The sequence below is a fragment of the Capricornis sumatraensis genome, chromosome 6, assembly GCF_032405125.1.
Source record: "Capricornis sumatraensis isolate serow.1 chromosome 6, serow.2, whole genome shotgun sequence".
In the NCBI taxonomy this organism is placed as follows: domain Eukaryota; kingdom Metazoa; phylum Chordata; class Mammalia; order Artiodactyla; family Bovidae; genus Capricornis; species Capricornis sumatraensis.
The window spans coordinates 35,005,088-35,021,836 of NC_091074.1; the positions used below are offsets into that span (position 1 = coordinate 35,005,088).

Consider the following 16,749-nt stretch of genomic DNA (forward strand, 5'->3'; position numbering starts at 1 on the left):
ACGCCAGGCCTCCCTGTCCATCACCAACTCCCGGAGTTCACTCAGACTCATGTCCATCGAGTCAGTGATGCCATCCAGCCATCTCATCCTCTGTCATCCCCTTCTCCTCCTGCCCCCAATCCCTCCCAGCATCAGAGTCTTTTCCAATGAGTCAACTCTTCACATGAGGTGGCCAAAGTACTAGAGTTTCAGCTTTAGCATCATTCCTTCCAAAGAAATCCCAGGGCTGATCTCCTTCAGAATGGACTGGTTGGATCTCCTTGCAGTCCAAGGAACTCTCAAGAGTCTTCTCCAACACCACAGTTCAGAAGCATCAATTTTACATCCTTCTAGTCTTTCAATTCTTAAATGTTTCCCATACCTCTTTTTTTTTTTCTTATATTACACCAATTTTTCTGTCTGTCTTTTTTTTTTTTTTAATAGACCAGGCCAACTGTTTTGGAGAATGTTACAAACCTCAGATTCGTCAAATTGTTTTCTGATGTCATGACTTGTTTCTCCGTGTCTGTATATCAAAGTTAGGTACAAAGCCTTAATTAGATTTAGGTTAATTATTTTTCTTAAGACTGCTTCTAGCTGAGGATATGTGCTTCATATTATGACACATCAGAAGGCATACATGTCAGATTGTCCCACTATTATCAGTATCCAGTTTGACCAGTTGGTTGTTCTATGATAAAAATAAATTTCCACCTTCTCAATTAGGAAGCATTTTGTCTCATGACAACTTAGTACCATATAAACATACTAATGACTCTAAAATCATTTAGTGATTCTTATCAAAATCATTTTTAAACTGAAAGTTACAGAGCTGAGATTTTCTAACTCTACCTTTCCTTATACATTTACTAGGTGTCATTCTTCTGAAAAAGGTAAGCCATTTTTTGTTTCATTTAGTTCTTTGCTTTCTACCCTTAAATTTGTCTGATAAGTCATTCAAAATCCTGCTTTTTTAAAATTCTGGTCTGCCTTTACTTGGTATATGATCACAGAAGTAATCAAATTAAAATGAGGTCATACTGGATTAGGATGGACTTTAATCCAATATTAAGAGAAGAAAAGAGGCTAGGAAACAGACACACAGGGAAAATACATTGTAATGACAGAGGTGGAGATGGCGTGAAGTGTCCACAAGACTAGGAACACCAAGGGTGCCAGCAGCACCAGCAGCTAGGGGAAATAGGGAACCTATTCGCCCCTAGAGTCTTCAGACAGAGCATGGCACTGCCAACACCTTGATTTTGGACTTCTAGTCTCCAGAACTGTGAGAGGAAATTTTTCTATTGTTTTAATCCACCTAGTTTGTGACTGTTACAGCAGCCCTAAAATACACATAGGTTTGGCCTTAATTCTGTCATATTTTAGGTAATATTTTGTTTTTAAGCACTTACTTTTTTTTTTTTCTACATTTGGATATTTTCCTTTGTATTGTCAGGACATGTATATGTGAATTTTAAAGTTACTTGACTGTCCCAAGTTTATGAGAGGGTGACTCGCTTTCAACTTCTCTCCTCAAAGAGAAGAAAAAACTCGAGCCCTAGCATCATGCCCCACCTCCTCTGGTCTGACCCCTTCCCAGCCCAACTTCTTCCAGGACAAGTCCAGTCTTCCGTTCCTACTTCATTTTTGGTCCCTAATATTTCCTTTACTTTCTGGTTCTCCCTAATACTCATTAAAATGTATAATTGCTATATTTCACTTAGCATTTCTAGGTTTTATAGCAAGATACATTTTTTTTTTCAGGTTTTCTGGTCTTACTCCTCTCAGAAGACTCTATGGACAGATTTTTCCTGTGTATATACATATACTGTATTCATTCAGACCTCAGAGGGAGACTTCCTTGCTGGATTGGAGACTCCATTTTCACTGCCTCCCTCCCTTGCTTCTGTGAGCCCCCTTGAAGGGGAGGGGTTATGAAATGATGGAAGGTTACAGCTCATTTTACCATGAGCAACAAAGGTCCAGCAGGAAAGGGCAGGCACACTGCGACACAGCTGAAAGCTCCATCCATTTCTCCAAGGCAAGCCTTCGAGAGGAGTTCATCTGCCACTCTGCTGGATATGGTTCTAATATTAAAAACCATTTGCCTAGCATCTTTACACCATATGTTTAAGTCCTCAGAGTTTGATTCGAAATATCAGAATAAGTGTTGTCTTTAGTCTGTGGAACATCTAGGAAACCATATGGCCTTATTGCTGACAAAATTTTAACATGGACCTTTAACATTTAAGAGAACCTTCAAAACAAAGCACAGAATACAAGAGATTTTCCAAAGAAAGATAAAATAAAGGGAAAAGACAAAAAGATTTTAACGGCAAGTGAATCTGGCTAAAGAACAAAAGGTAGACAATAACTGGTAATCTTCAAAAAAAACAGCAAAGACAAAAATGAGTACTAGCTAACCCAACCTAACCTAACCATCAGGAAACCACAGAAAAAGAGGGCCAAGGGAGAGAGCTCTAACAGCTTCACAGTTCTGTTCAGTTTTTAGCTCACAGCTGCGTTTCAGGATATTGCTTCAGGCAATTTTAATTGGAGTTCCTGAACTTAAATTTTATTCTACTGGGGAAAAAAATATGTATATGGAAAAACACAATAAAAAACCATAAATGCACAGCAGGTTGGGAGAAATCTTGCCACATCTTCAAATACAATGAAAGAATGTGAGATAAATAGCCCATCCCCTCATTCCAAATGGGTTGAAACAATTGATTCAAAACAAACTAAATTTTAAGAAAATGAAGGAAAAACAGTAAGTCCCTAACAGATGGGTCCTGGACACACAGAGGAGCTCAAGTTCTCTAAATATAATTTTGCCTATGTGTGGGGCCACATGTTCTTCTTTGGAGACCGTAGTAGCCAGAACTATTTTCTTCTTTCACAGAAATCACCAGCAAGTGTGACAAAGCAGGGCACTCTCATGCACTCTTACTGGGAGTGTAAATTGTTCCATCTATTCTGGGATGCAAATTTACAAGATGGGTCAAAATTTAACAGGTGTATTTTTTGATCCAGCAACATGATCCCTGGGTGTTAATTCTAAAGAAACAACTGAATAGGGTATCTATTGTTACATAATGGTGACAAATACTGACAATCACCTAAACACTATTAGATGACTGGCTAAACAAATGATGGTACACGTCATCAGTGAACTTCCATGTAATACATAAAATGGATGGGATACCGAACCAGTGAGCTGCCGTTGTTTAAACAGTCACATGGTCTTTCCTGGGAGTTTAGGAAACAGTGACATAGTCAAGCATTGCTGGTCAGACAAGTGGAGCCAATGTTCAGCATAGCAGGAGGGCTGATAGGCAGGAAGGTCCGTAGGAGATAGACTAAAGCTCTTCCTACTTGAAAGCCAATCTCGGTGAATTTCCTCTTTGAACTGCGTAAACATGGAGTGGAGAGGACAGGAGAAGATATCCCTAGAGGGTAATACTGACATCCTTGTCAATCTGGCAAGTATATATTTCCGTGGGTTTTCACATAGTTTGGATAAATGTAAGATGTGACCATTTGTTTCCTTCACCTTGAATGGTATGAAACAGTTTAGGCTGGTTGCACAGAAGTCTAATAGTATCTTTACCAAATGATTGACAGTGAATCCATCGGGGTTATGTAGATGGAAATACTCCAGGGAATGTTGGCTTTTTATCCCACATGCCATCGGTAATTTTATTTTTTATAGTTTGCCTATACTATTCCTTCAGGAAAAGGATAAAAACTGAAAGAAAAAAAATTGATGAAACATCTAACTTCTCTTCAAGGTCAGAAACATCTTCCACCGTACTTGTGACCTACACAGAAGAGGAGCTTAAAGTACAATTTGGTCCAACTCCTCTACGCATGCAAAAACAATGCCAGAGTGCTTGTTAAATGACTTGTCCAGCATCATTTTATTCATCTAGTTTCATCTCTTATTTCCTTTTCATCTTTGTCAGTTATTTAATACTGAGTTGGCCAGAAAGGTCATTGAAAACCTGAACGAAAGTTTTGGCCAACCCAATACTTATCAACTCTGGCCAATGAAACTTTACCTCTTGGTACCATCTCATACTACTTTAGTTTACCTGAAGCCTGGGATTCAGAACCATTCTAATACAAACATACTCACACGGATGAAAAAATTCAAACAAAAACTTCCCAAGGAGTTTCTGCTGGTTCTCACCGATTCATGAACACTTCTCAGATATTGATCTGTCTATTCTGTTCTCCTTCTGTCTCCTTCTCTCTCTTACACACATACACACACACACAGACACACACACAGACACACACACATACTCGCCATTGAGCACAAGAGTCCTCGCTTTCATTAACCCCCTAGAGCTGTACACCATAAAGGTTCTTCAACAACTATGCTGCATTCCCCCAGAGATTTCCCCACATTCCTCCATAATCATTGTTAAATATTCTAACTTAAGGCTCAGCGACCACAAGGGCTCTACTACTCTGTCCAACATAAAAGGTAAAGGGGTAAAAAGCACAGAATGAGGCTGCTTTTCAGTCCAATTCCATTTCTACATGGACCAAAAATAGACACTAGTTTAAACAAAATTCAAAAATGCCACCAGCTACATTTTACTTTCCTGGAGCCACTGGTACAGAAAAGCTCATGTATTTGTATAGTCCAGAACTTATTGGAGCAGGTCTGGAAAGCTATCTCAAAGCTGATGTGAAGAGCAGTAAGCATTGACCACATGTCTTGGATTATTCCATAAGGCTGAAATTGAGAGTCAGATGGTACCATCTTTTATTAGACCAGACAATGGAACCTTGAGGGGTTAAGATTTTGACCAAAGCCATAAATGAATTAGCTGTATCTGGAGTTGGGTCCAGGTCTCCAAGTCTTCTTAACCAGGAGTCATCTTTAAGTTCTTCCATGATCCTCTAGAGAAGTACCTGGTCAAATATATCTAAGGCTGATGACAGAATCCTACTCACCACCTATGGAACAAGATTAGGGGTGAATAAGAGTAAGTACAGAAAGACAGAATGCAGAGGATGACTATGCTTTTCAAATTCCTGGCGATTCAATGTCAATCTGGTATTTCTTTTTCCTTTAAAGCAACATCACAACAATAAAGCAAATGAGAAGATAAGAATGCAGGAGAAGCCACCCAGGCCACATAGTAAGGAGACAAGGCTTACAACTCCTAGTAGTTTCTGCATCTGCAAAATTGTGGGATGTTTAAACCCTTCTTGATTCATTTCAAGCTCAGCAGTCAAAAAGGCTGTTTGGGAAGCAATGATGAGGATTCCTTGATGAAATTATTAACAGAATGTACGCACTAGGGGATTTCTAATGAAGTTGCTAATACAAGAATTGTTTATGCCAAATGACTAAAAATGTTGCTTTGATTTCCTCAGGTTATGGTATGAACACGAATGCTGGGACTGGCTACTACACTGATGGAGTTCATACAGAAATTCATTTGAGGATGAGCCCAAGCTGAAAATGGAAAGCCAGCTATGAACACAGAAGAGAGCAGACAGTCTGTGAAGCTGTTGGCAGTGTATCTGCCTGCCTTTTGGTACTCACATCCCAGTTTCCATATCCCAGGTGAACTCTAGCACCCATGTGGGGTCAAAGTTCCAACTACACTTAGTCCACTCCCAAGCAGTACATCCTTCATATATATATATATATATATATATATATATATATAATTATTTATGGGGGCTTCCCTGGTGGCTCAGATGGTAAAGAATCTGCCTTCAATGCAGGAGACCTTGGTTCAATCCCCAGGTTGGGAAGATCCCCTGAAGAAGAGAATGGTAACCCACTCCAGTATTCTTGCCCAGAGAATTCAATGGACAGAGAAGCCTGGCAGGCTACATATAGTCCATGGGGTCACAGAGTTGGTCACAACTGAGCAACTAACAACAACAACATGATTATTTATATATTTACATAATATATATATTTTTAAATCGGTTATTGTATCTATAAGAGACACTAAAGCTTCTATAATGCTCAGTCTCTCAAAACCACCCTACAATGAGCACAAGTTCAAGAAAGGAAAGGAAGGTAAAAGGATCACAGAGACACCATGCAAAGATATGTATGGAGCTCAGTTTAAGCTTTCACACCCACACAAGAAATGTGGCGGTTAAGATCCAAAAAAGGCAAGCAAGGGCCCGCATCCCTGAGAATCAAGAGTAATATATGCAAGCGTGCTTTCTTTTTCTTTTTGTTTACAAAACTATTTTCTTTACAGTCAACTTCAGGGGACAAACATAAGTCTGAAATCTTCATTATAATATACAAATGCAACAGCAATTTGTGGTTAAAATATCCTTTGAGTTGCAAAGCAAGTTATCCTCTTTTAAAAGGAAAAAAAAAAAAGGTATCTTCATGTCTGTAATATGGGCCTCCTGGGTCCTCCAGCTGCCCCTAGTTAGGATGGCACACTTCAGAGCTGAGAGGGTTTGGGGATTACCCAGGGCCTCCTTGAATCAAACGGCTAAACAAGGGAGACCACAACACAGCCTGGACTGGGCCTGCCGCCTCCTCATCTAGTGTTCAATGCCAAGCTGCCTTTTAAAAATGCAACATCAATACAAAAGGTCTCTATTATTTATGAAGGTCATTCTAAGAAATGACCCTGATATTCCCCGCCAGTTCCTTCAGGTAATTTATTTACTCGGCAGCAATGGAGAAACAGACGTAGAGAACAGACCTAATGGACATGGGGAGAGGGGAGGAGAAGGTGAGATGCATGGGAAGAGTAACATGGAAACTTACATTACCATATGTAAAATAGATAGCCAATGGGAATTTGCTGTATGTACCAGGAAACTCAAACAGGGGCTCTGTATCAACCTAGAGGGGTGGGATGGGGAGGGAGATGGGAGGGAGGCTCAAAAGGGAGGGAATGTATGTATACCTATGGCTGATTCATGTTGAGGTTTGACAGAAAACAACAAAATTCTGTGAAGCAATTATCCTTCAATTGGAGAAGGAAATAGCAACCCACTCCAATATTCTTGCCTGGAGAATTCCACGGATAGACGAGCCTAGCAGGCTTCAGTCCATGGGGTCACAAAAAGTCGGACACGAAAAAATTTATTTTAAAAAATGCCATCTCCAATTTGAGAGACTTTGAGATAGTTTGCTTTTCACAATGCTTCCATTAAAAAAAAAAAAAAAAAACTTGAATAGCTTTTTCTTTGCTTATTCCTGCCAAGAAGAAATTCTCTCCCAGCTCTCTGAATAAAGGCCAACCTGATGGAAGAGGGACTGTGATTATGTAATTGCCATTTGACCCACCACCACCACCTCCACCACCATCGAGAGCACCAGTACAGAAAGAGCTTTTTACAGAGAAGGTCAAAGACTCCTGGCGGGCACCCAGGGAGTTCGGATACCTCCTGGTTATAGAAAGTTTCCATCTGTTGGAGTATATTGAGACCCAAGCAATCACATTTCTTTCACTGACACTAAAAACCTTCCTGACTTAGTGAAAATAATCCAATTACTCCATTTGTATGTAGAGGAGAGGAGATAGGTAAGGTTTCTACCCTCTTGGAAATAAATATTTCCAATATTTACTGACACCTCAGGCATCTGATCTGCTGTGTATCAAGCAGAAACAAGCTTTCAGGGCCCCTGAACTTCTTTCCCATCCTTCATCATGTGCCTGTCACCATTTGGAGGCAGAGGGATTGCATTCCATTAAGAGAAAATGAAAAGAGCTTGTTAAAATGGTGAGCTGAGAGATAGCACTGAACATTCCAGAGTTTTTACTCACTGAATGAAGCCATAAAAACAGCCAGGGGAGAGAATAAGATGATATTCAGTATGACCTGGTTTTTGGTTTTTTGTTTTTTGTTTTTTTGCCTCTTTTCCCTGTAGCAGTCTCTGGCTATTTTCCTAATTTTTTCTTATTTGTTTATCATATAGTACTCTACAATTGTTATTGGATTTCCTCAAAATTCAGCATTATGATCGCTGTGAAAGATATCACTGAAGGGCTGCCTCCCTTACTCCATCACCGACCACCAAAAAAAGGAAAAAAAGCTCTACTTGCAAAACCTCCAGTGGGATCTATGAACATGAAGTTTGATGTTTAACTCAATTATTTTAATACCTCAGGGCACCTCTTTAGGAAATTCCTCATGCCCATTTTAACGGCACACAGAAATCTAAAGAGACTATGCTCACTTTACCTAGATATGGATATTTTCATTTTCACCTGTCAAGCACTTAAAATAGTCACACTCCCAAGTATTTGCTTTTTCCTTTGTTTGTTTCAGTTCTACTGTCTCAGCTGACAGAAAGAAAAAAAAAAAGTGACATTTAATAAATTGAACTCTGAAGGTTAATTGATAGTTAATACTGTTAAGCCGGTAGAGATATGTCCAGCATATAGCAAATCCAGGACTATGGTACAAAAAAGCAACAGTTGTTTCTCAAGACTAGAGCACTTGAGAAATTCCCCAGGAAAAAAAAGGAACTAATGTCTTCTTATTAGCATAAAAATGGGCAGGCAGCAAGACTCTTGGTACATTCCAACAACAGCTCCTGTCTCCAAATTCCTCACCGTGATTGATTTTTCTTTTCTGAATAATGTGAAAGTTTCCAACTAGCTAAAAGAGAAAACCACTGCCAAAGAAAATCCTGAAGAGTAGTAGGTATGGAAGAAAGTAGTAACATGAAAGCTAACATATATGCCACATAACTTCAGGCAATTAATACACATCCTAAATTTCCATCATACATTCAAGAATAAATTCTTCTATAAGAAGGAATTATCATAAAAATTTCCACCAAGGTATCAGTAGTTAATGTTACTCCGAGTATACTGACGTTCAGTGTCTGTCCTGAGAACCAAATGAGACCGCTTTCCCATCTATGACTCCTCTGTGCATTCTACGCACTTCCGGCTAGTCCATCCAGCAGGGAATGCATCAATTTCTTAGCAACTTCAGTTCTTACAAAATAATATTTGAGAAAAAATTATAAATTTTCACATGGCAATTCTGCTGCCCTCTTACACATCTATGGAAAAGCTTTTGTACAAAACAGTAGAATAAAAAACAATCTCTCATTTTTTTTGTTTCTTTGAAGAGCCTGTATACCACTCACATTCTACCAAGCAAAATAAAAATTAAGATATCACCTCTATTGCCATTTTACAAAGAAGCAATAACACCTTCTAAAAAGTAAAAATTCTGTATTTACTTCATTTCTCTGTGTGTGTGTGTGTGTGTGTGTGTGTGTGTGTGTGTATCTAATGCGACCAAAAGTATATCCATTAGGTTTCCTACTGTTGGGATTTCTGTTCCAGGAACCAGAGTTCAGGTGCTTGCCAAAGAACAACAGATTGCCAGCAATCAAAAAACTCAAAAAAGGACCCCAATTCATTGTACAAACATCACTTTTTCTTTGCTAATGGAGACATCCAGCAAATTTACAAAACCCGTTATCAACACTAGTATACATGTATGGTCCCAAGTGGCCAAGACTTTAAAATGAAAACTTTTTAATGTTAATGGAGGTTCAAAAAATACCAAAAGTATAAAGTATACAGTCCTCATGAACATCAATACAAAAATCCTCAAATGTATCAGCAAGTTAAATCTAGCAATATATAAAAACTATATATTCATATACACAGAGCCAAAGGTGACTTATCTTAGGTACACAAAGCTAGTCCAACATTCAAAAATCAATTAATGTGATATATCGTATCAATAAGCTAAAGACAAAAAAATCACATGACCATATCAACAGATGCATAAAAATGATTTAACAAAATGCAACACCCACTGAAAACTCAGTAGGCTAGGAATGGAGGGGGACTTCCTCAACTGGATAAAGCATATTTACAGAAAAACCTACAGTTAACATCATATTTAAGGTAAGAAACGAGAAGCTTTTCCACTAAAATTTACTGCAAAGCAAGGATGTGTCCATTTACCACTCCTTTTCAACAATGTACAGGTAGTCCTAGCTAATACAAAAAGACCCCCACTCCCCACCCAAAAAAGGAAATAAAACATACACAGATCAGGAAGGAAAAATAAATAAAACCATCTTTGGTTGCAGATGACATGATTGTTTCTGTAGAAAATCTGAAAGAATCACCAAAGAAAACTACTGGACCTAAAAAGCAGTTACACTAAGGTTGCAGGATACCAGGTTATTACACAAAAATCAATTGCTTTCCTATTTACCAGCAATAAACAACTGGATTTTAAAATTAAAAACACAATGCCTCTTATAGTAGCCCACTCAAAAAAGAAATACTTGAGTATTAATAGTAACAAAAACATGTAGAAAATATTTATGAGGAAAACTACAAAACTGTGATGATAGAAACCAAGAAGAACTAAATAAATGAATAGATATTCCTAAATAATGAAGACTCAATACTGTCAAAACGTCATTTCTCCCCAAATTGATTGACAGATTCAGTCCAATCAAATTTCCAGGAAGATATTTTGTGGAAATCAACAAATTGGCTCCAAAGTTCAAATGAAAAAGCAAAAGACCAGAGGAGCTAGGCCAATATTGAAGGAGAAAAGCAAAGAGGATGGACACCCTTCACTGGCCAGACTTACTGTAAAGTTAAACACCACAGGGTGGTACTGGAAAAAGAATAAGTGAGGATCAATGGAACAAAATTGATGGCCCAGAAATGGACCCACGTAAATATAATCACCTAATGTTGACAAAAGAATCAAGACAATGAAATGGAGTAAAGAAAGTCTTTTCTGCAAATGGGAAGGGAACAATGAGACATACAGAAGCAAAAAATATTAATAATAACAATGTAAACACAGATCTTACACCTTGCACAAAAATCACCTTCAACAAATCACAGACCTAAATACAAAAAGCAAAAACTATAAAACTCCTAGATGAAAACAGAGGAGAAATTCTAGATAAACTCGAGTATGGCAATGGCTTTTTCACATTAGTTGTTTTGAGACGTCAGATACAGGACTGTGAGTGTGATGAATTGTTAACCTTAGGTAAGGAACTTGGTAATGTCTGCAGGCAGACTTCACCAAGACAGAAGGAGCAAACACAGAGATAGGACCCCCTGGAGCGTAACTGTTAACACCCTACTGACGGACTTCTTACAATGAGACCACTGAGCCCAGGGTGGTGAAGGCTCTTTGCTGGAAGGCAAAACTCCATGCTGCCGAGCTGCTCCAGGGACTCTGCCAGCAGCTCAGTCAGAGCGGAAGGCAACTTCCCACTCACAGGTGTCGAGAGACCCACTGCTGGACTAGGGATCCGTGTTCATGCTGAGACGCCTGCTTCCCAGACTTCTTGGGGAGGTTCATCGCTCTCTTTTCTATTTTCACCGCTTGACTAACTTGTGTGGTAACTGTGTGGAATAAACTATTTGATTCTTGAACTGAATATTGGCTCCATTTCCTGAGTCTCCAATCCCGTGATTCTTACCCAGCATCACTGCAGCAACAGAACCACTTAGCCCTCTTCTGACAGAAAACTAATCCCAGTAGGAGAGCTCTGTGCCTTGCTTTCTTCCATACCAGTACACAACAAGCCCCCTCTGCTTTGTTTTTCAACACTGGCACAGTGACCCATGATCAACGTATCACCACTACCTATCCCCTATTAATATACACGTGTATACATGGTCTCTCTCCAATACTCTGCCATTTCAAGAATGTAACTCTGCACAAATCACTTCACATATAAGTAAGTATACCTCAGAATAAATTCTCAGAAATTGACTGCATTTGTAATTTTGACAGATATTTCCTAACTGGGCCATTTCTTCTAGTGACTAAAATACCTCCCCTCCTCAAGTATATGTTAGTTGCTCAGTCATGTCAACTCATTGCAACCCCACAGACTGTAGCCCACCACGATCCTCTGTCTGTGGAATTCTCCAGGCAAGAGTACTAGAGTGGGTTGTCGTGCCCTCCTCCAGGGGATCTTCCCAACCCAGGGACTGAACCTGAATCTCTTATGTCTCCTGCACTGGCACGCAGGTTCTTTACCATTAGCACCACACGGGAATCCCCACTCTTCAGTACATACCCTCAGAGATTATCAGGCAATTGATATGGATTGTGTAGTATTTTATAATAACTGTCAAAAGCATTTAAAATCATTAATTCTAAAGTCAAAATCGAATACTGACTAAATGACAAGTGATGATCAAGGAAAAATGTCTAACATGTGAGAATGGAAAAAAGTACAATCTATTGAGTTACTAGAATAGCGTGTTTGTTTTTTTAATAAAATACCATGTCAGTGTAAAGCCTTCTGTAACTACAATTCCCATCAATTTTTGTCTAGACACAAAAACAGCAGATTTGACCCCATGGACTATAGAGTCCATGGAATTCTCCAGGCCAGAACACTGGAGTGGGTAACCTTTCCCTTCTCCAGGGGATCTTCCTAACCAGGACTCAAACTGGGGTCTCTTATATTACAGGCAGATTCTTTACCAACTGAGCTATGAGGGAAGCCCCAAGAAGAAAGCAGGTCAGTTCATTTGTAGGTTTAAACAAATCCAGTCATATTTCACATGTTCAAGTACTTTTAATTAAGTACTTTTGCTTTTTACATGTAGAAATCATATGCAAACAAATGGAAAAACAAGCTTAAACTGACAAAATAGAAGGGACTCATTTGCAGACTACCCTGAAAAATCAAAGTTACTAAGAAATGCACTAAGTACTCACATTTTTCTAAGCAATGCTGGCTGTTTGTTTGGGTTTTTCTGTAACAGTTTATGAAAAAACCCAAGCAAGCTTATGTTTGGCCAACCCAGTATTACTAACCAATTGTGTATTATCTGTCCAAGAAGTAAATAAAATATCTTTAATGTTTTTATTGATAATGATGGTAATTTTTCTGATTGATAAGGTAAAGCACTAATGGCCTCAGGGTTAGGAAGGAAGTAAAAGGGCAGTTCAGGTCTCAAAAGAAAGGTTCAGAACTGGTAAAAATCTATAAAGCAACAACTAGAACCACAAATAAAGACAACTGAAAAAATACCTGGACATGATTCCACTGGCAAAGAGCTCAACAACCCATAGCTCTGTTCACTGGAGTGTGTACAGCAGAACAGTCAATATGAAGTTGCAAAACTACTGGGGAAATGAGGGGAGCAGCATGGATCTTACGCCACACTGTAAAGAACTTCAAGGCATTCTCCTGGGACTTGCCTCTTCTCAAAATTGCCACCTCCAGTGCCTAAGTCCTGGGTTTTGTTTTCCTCACGGCTTTTGTTCAGCATTCAGAAGTACAGAGAACACAGCAGGTGCTCACAGCATAACTGCTGATCGAACAATGGAATCTTCTTACGACAGTCAGGCTGCCCACTGCAGCACCCTCACAGATCTTTCCCCATAAACCTTATTCCACAGCCCCAAATTATACTTCTGTATTCTCCCTCATCAGAACCATACTCTTTCACTGTCCAGTCAATGCAAACAATAAATCTGAGCAACTCATGCAAAAATGCAAATAACTACCAGCAGTTTAAAGTCTTGTCCCTATAAACTTAAATAAGGATACCTATCAGTTCTAGAAAATAAAATTCAAAAGTTGTTAATTCAAGTTCCTAGGAGGAAATCGTAGGGGCCTAAAGGCCAAAAAAAAAAAAGTGTATTTTGACTTACCTACTTCAATCTTGTCTTAAAGAAGACTATAATTAGATTCTTTAAGCTCCAGATCTATTTTGCCATAAGTTACCAGATGAAGATAGTTTCACCATTAATTAAATGAGAATGGAAGAAATGAGAAATGTGACAGAAGGAAAACGGGTTTTGTTCCTTTGCTAAAAATGTGGGGAAAGGAGAAACTGCTTTCTTTTCAAGGTCACATTTGCCATCTCTGTATTCTGTATAAAGAATCCAGTCTATGAAAATATAATAACTGAGACCATAAATTGGGAATAAATACTTCAACAAAGACATCATCCAGAAAAGAAATTAGCTGAACAGAATCAATGGCTTTGCCACAAGCATAGTTCCCTGTTTTAAAAAAATACCATTATGTTCAACTGAACCAGCTTTTTTATAATTGCAAAAATTATTCTGAACCAACCTTGACACATAACAGTCATAAAAACAATCTTAAAATAGTCATGACTTTAATTACAAAGACTTTCTTAGTTCAAAGGATCACTTAAGAAACTGTTCTCTAAAACTCCTGAGTCCAAAGGTTATAAAACACACAGTGTGGAATGAGACTCCTAAGGAAATTCTTTCCAAAGCAGAGAAGATAAATGCACAAAAAATCTTAATCATTTGGTCACCACTCTCTTAAAAAAAGAACTTATTTCTTGGCAGAGTAAGGTGAAAACAAAAATACAAATGTTACAAATATAAATATCAGAAATCTAGCATGTGACACCTACAAGGGACAGATCTATCACTGACTTAACCAGCACTCTAAGACTCCGGTTATGAGCTACTGCAAAAGTCTCCACTCCTCAAAACAAGGTCCTTTCTCCATAGGAGGAGCTTATTTAAAAGTATAGTATTTACAACTGCTCTGGGAGTGAGTTTTAGGAGGCTACAACACAGGAGTTTGTCTGCTTCCAGCTAACCATTATGCCTACAATTCATTCATGGACACTCTACCAAGTGGACAGGGGATCCTGGCTTAAGCTTCATGAACAAATGACTAGGCTTTCCATAGGTGTAATAATAATTCAACTATATGAAGACCATCTATTTGTATTTTAAGTTCTTCAAAGTCTTTGTATTTTATTCAGGTAAGTGTACCCAGTACCTGGCACTTGGCCTGTCATTCTTAATAAAAGTCAGGGGCTAAGAAAAAAGTGGGGAGGGAGTCCATTTCTGACCAGGCAGACTGCCTCTTGCAAGCCACAGAATACATTCACAGTGTTGACTTTCCTCCCCAGAGAGATGCCCTGACATCTGTCTTGAGCTTTGGCTGGCCACAGGAGTCAGGTGCCTCATAACCACAGTAACTGGCAAGATGAGCTGGCATCCTACAGGGTTCTACAAACCAGGGCCTTGGTAAAAAATAAAAATGATGTTTCCAATCCTAAAGAGCACGTATGATGCAGCAGAAACCAAGACCAAAGAGAAAGAGGTCAAAATCCAGGAAGCTGAAGCATGCAGAAGTTCACATTACATCTTACATATTACATCACAGCAAGGAGATAAGCTGTCACATCCCTAAGCAAAGCAGATGTGTCTAACTTCTGCAGCGCCTGCGGCATCCCACTGGGCTATGCTGAAAGCAGTTATAAGACAGATGCAAAGCAGACACAAATATTTATCCCATAAATAGCTACTGAGCAGCAGTTTCCTGCCAGGCACCAAGCTAGATACCACGGGATAGGAGAGACATCAGAGACAGACGACTGCTGCAGTGTAGCAGTTTAGGAGAGAAATGATGTCTCGCACACACGAAACCACAAAGCACAGCAGACCACAATTGCTATGAGAGGCACAGGGAAAATGGCACAGGCATTAACAGAAAAGGAAAGAGCAGAATTAGAGAATTCTTTCATTTACTCGATATTTACTAGGTCCCTACCTACTATGTACCAAGCGCTGGTCTAGTATTAACTATAGACACAGGACTAAATATGGCCAACCAAGTTCCTGACCTCATGTGACCTAAGTTCTAAGGGGGTGGATAGAAAAGCTTACAAATAAATAGATTCAGGAAACACTGAGTATCATGAAGAAAAAGAACACGGCTTTTGAGAGTATAGACTGCACCTGTAAGTAAGATGGTCAGGTGAGGGCTTTCTAATGACATGATATTTTCCAAAAGACCAGAATCCAGTGAATAGTATACGTGAAAATCCAGGCACGGGGGGGTAAGATTCCAGGTAGAAGAAATGCCCAGTGAAAGGCTCGACAGCAGAAGAACCTTGAGGTGTTCAGGAAAGACCAACAAGGCCAGCGCGCCTGGAGCAGCGCTGAAGAGGGCAGGGCTAACACTGGGAACTGAGAAGAGAAGGCCAGATCAAGTAGGGCCTCTAAGGCTGTGCTCAGGAAGGTCTGAGGGAGGGTCCACGGGGCCTCCTGTTTGTCTCCTGTTATTTACACCTTATATGAGCATGCTGCCTTTGTTACAATTAATGAGACAATACTGATACATTGTTATTAATTAAGTGCATAGCTTATTCAGATTTCCTTCCTTCTGAAGCCTAGTAACACTTCTTTCCCTTCCAGGATCCCATCCAGGACACCACAGAATCACTTGTTTCCATGTCCGCATGGGCTCCCCTTGGCTGTGACAGTTTCTCAGACTTTTCTTAGGTTTTGATGACCTTGAGAGCCATAAGGATTGCTGGTCAGGAATACGATAGAATGCCCCTCTACTGGAAAATGCCTGATGTTTTTCTCAGTCATACTGCATTGCGGATTTCCCACAGAGGCTAAGTGCCATTTTTATCATAACACGTCAAGGGTACATATTATTAACATAACTTGATACTGTGACTAGGAACCAATCACCCAGCTCAGGCCGTGTGTGTCAGGCTTCCTCACAGCCCTCTGTCATACTACAGCATAGCCCTTGGAAGGAAGGCTGAGTAGCCCATACTTCAGGAGTGAGGTGTTATATGCCCTCTCCTTTAGAGGGGAGTACATAGATTATCTGGAAATCTTCAGCATGAGATATTTATCTCTTCTCCTCCATGTACTAATTTATTCCATTATTAGCTTATATTAGTATGAACTCATACTAAAGAATGAATATGAACTCATTCATGAACTCATGAATTATTTATTAAATTTGGGTTATGATCCAAT

The 16,749-nt window shown here is 39.3% G+C and overlaps 1 protein-coding gene across 1 annotated transcript in view; it reads right to left on the reverse strand.

Annotated features, from left to right (window-relative positions):
• Positions 1–16,749, reverse strand: part of SH3GL2 (SH3 domain containing GRB2 like 2, endophilin A1) — a 222,281-nt gene that overhangs the window by 100,435 nt on the left and 105,097 nt on the right. The window lies entirely within an intron of this gene.